The 2,461-nt window shown below is 41.5% G+C and overlaps 1 long non-coding RNA gene across 1 annotated transcript; it reads right to left on the reverse strand.

The window, feature by feature from the left end:
* Positions 1–1,093: 1,093 nt before the first annotated feature.
* On the reverse strand, positions 1,094–1,880 carry LOC130708934 (uncharacterized). Its single transcript, XR_009009315.1, has 2 exons — positions 1,834–1,880; positions 1,094–1,382 (listed from the first exon to the last, which is right to left on the reverse strand). It is a non-coding gene; the product is annotated as an uncharacterized LOC130708934 (long non-coding RNA).
* Between the last annotated feature and the right edge of the window lie 581 nt (positions 1,881–2,461).

Consider the following 2,461-nt stretch of genomic DNA (forward strand, 5'->3'; position numbering starts at 1 on the left):
ATCCAAAAAGGTCTTGCTGTGATTTATGTCAAAGAGTGTTCTTCCTATGTTTTCCTCTAAGAGTTTTATAGTGTCCGGTCTTACATTTAGGTCTCGAATTCGTTTTGAGTTTATTTTTGTGTCTGGTGTTAGGGAGTGTTCTAATTTCATTCTTTTACATGTAGCTGTCCAGTTTTCCCAGCACCACTTATTGAAGAGCCTGTCTTTTCTCCATTGTCTATCTTTGCCTCCTTTGTCATCGATTAGTTGACCATAGGTGTGTGGGTTTATCTCTGGGCTTTCTATCTTGTTCCATTGATCGATGTTTCTGTTTTTGTGCCAGTACCATATTGTCTTGATTACTATAGCTTTGTAGTATAGTCTGAAGTCAGGGAGTCTGATGTCTCCAGCTCCGCTTTTTGCCTTGCCGCAGACCGGCTGCAGAAAGCCAGAAGTTCCTGGCGGTGAGGGGTAAGGAACTGAAAAGCACCAGTATGGGGTCAGAAGGGCCAAGACAACTGATGGTTGCAAGGCAAGTTTATTCAAAGAGCATGAATGTATATATAGGTTTAGTACGGAACGAATATCAGACAATAAATCAGTAAACCTTGTATTTCCGCATAATTCTGTCGCCACTATCTATGCGCCACTATCTATGCACCACTATCTATGCACCACTATCTATGCACCACTATCTATGCGTCAGCATGCCTTATGGGCCATTCTTTGGAGATACAGGCTTCCCCCTCAGGGCAGCACGTCCTTCTTCTGGGGAACAACCAGGGGCTCTTAGATGCAGAGCAGGCACCTGGAGCGAAACTGGCCGCAAGCCATTTTCCTTTTTTACGCTCAATACCGCAGCGTCAGGAGTGCATACCAAGAGAGAGACAAGCAGTTCTCCGGCAAGCAGAAAGCTGAATAAGCTTACAGCTTGGGGGCCACCACATTTCCCCCTTTTTTATTATTTTTTAAAGCTTGATAATGTAGCTTTAAGCCATGAACATCCTGACGCAAGACAGCGAAGCGCCCCATTACAAATCTAACAACACAAGGTAATAAACCGATCACCAATAAAAGTAGTACACCAATTGATATCAGGCCTGAGAGCCCTCCATGAATCCATTGTATCGGGTTTAGCCCTTGTAGTTGATCTAATAATCCTTGAATCAAATTCTGGGGTCCATCTTCGTCCAGGTGGGCCTCTTGAATAGCTTGTATTTCGGCATTTAACTTTTGAATATCAAGGCTAATGTGTCCATCAGTCCATACACTTAATATATGCATAGAGAGTGATCCAACGAAGTATTAGAAGCAAGCTTAGTTACTCTAACATTCATGTGAATGGGAACGTTATCCTTATACCAAAATACAAAGGTGGATAAATCTTCTCGTCTAGAAACAGTCTGTTTGCAAGGAAGACAAATATTAGATCCCACAGCTCTATAATTTTTACGTAAATGAGTAAAAAATTGAGAATTTACAGTGGTTTGGTAAGAAATAGCATGTTCTAAAGCAACAGCCTTAACACAACCCGAATTGGTACTCATAGGACTTAAACAAACAGGGGGAGTATTAAACCAATTAGAGTAATTAACAGAAGTATTAGTAATAGGCCAATTTCCTAGCACTCTTCCAAAAGTAGAATCATTATAGAAAATTGGAAGGTCAGCTTCAGACCATGTAACAGGTTGTAATAAAGGAGTATCGGGTACGTAAGCCCAATAAGATTTAGCCTCTATAGGTGGGGCTGCCAATACAGCTATCATAGCTAAAAAAAAGGTAAGAGGAGAGCGAGGATGAGCACTCTCCTCCATAATCCTACGTGCTTGAAATACTAAACATTGCAATTGATACCAAGTAATTTGATTTCGATCTCCCCTCGCCTCCCTGACAAGTTGTCTCCTACTCCGTCGCCGCATTCTTCTAGTCCGCCGGGGGAACTTGTTGGGGTGTGCTGTGGTCGATTGCGAGAGCCTCAGGCGACGCATTCTTCGAGTCAGGGTGTTTATTGCTGATGGCATGATAATGTCGAACCAAGCGCTCCGGGAGCCACCGAGGAGAGTCTGCCTCCCTAGGGAAAACACAGACATGGCCTCGGCCCCATACTAAAACAGGGTCTGGTCCATGCCAAAGGTTAGTCATGGGATCTTTCCATTTAACAAGCGCTTTTTCAGGAGGGGTTCCAGAAAGACCTGTAAACAATCGTTCATAAGGCGTGTGACTAAATGCATCTAAAGTTAAAAAATTTAAAATAAATAAAGCATGATTAAGCATAATCTGAGGAGATCTAGCATATTCCCCCTTTTTTATTTTTTTTTATTTTTATTTTTTTGTTTTGTTTTTTTATACTGCAGGTTCTTATTAGGCATCAATTTTATACACATCAGTGTATACATGTCAATCCCAATCGCCCAATTCCCTTTTTTATTTTTTGTAATGTAATTTTTAATTGTTGGTTGGCACGTTCTACAATACCTTGACC

This window comes from Balaenoptera acutorostrata, chromosome 9 (genome assembly GCF_949987535.1).
Source record: "Balaenoptera acutorostrata chromosome 9, mBalAcu1.1, whole genome shotgun sequence".
Lineage (NCBI taxonomy): Eukaryota > Metazoa > Chordata > Mammalia > Artiodactyla > Balaenopteridae > Balaenoptera > Balaenoptera acutorostrata.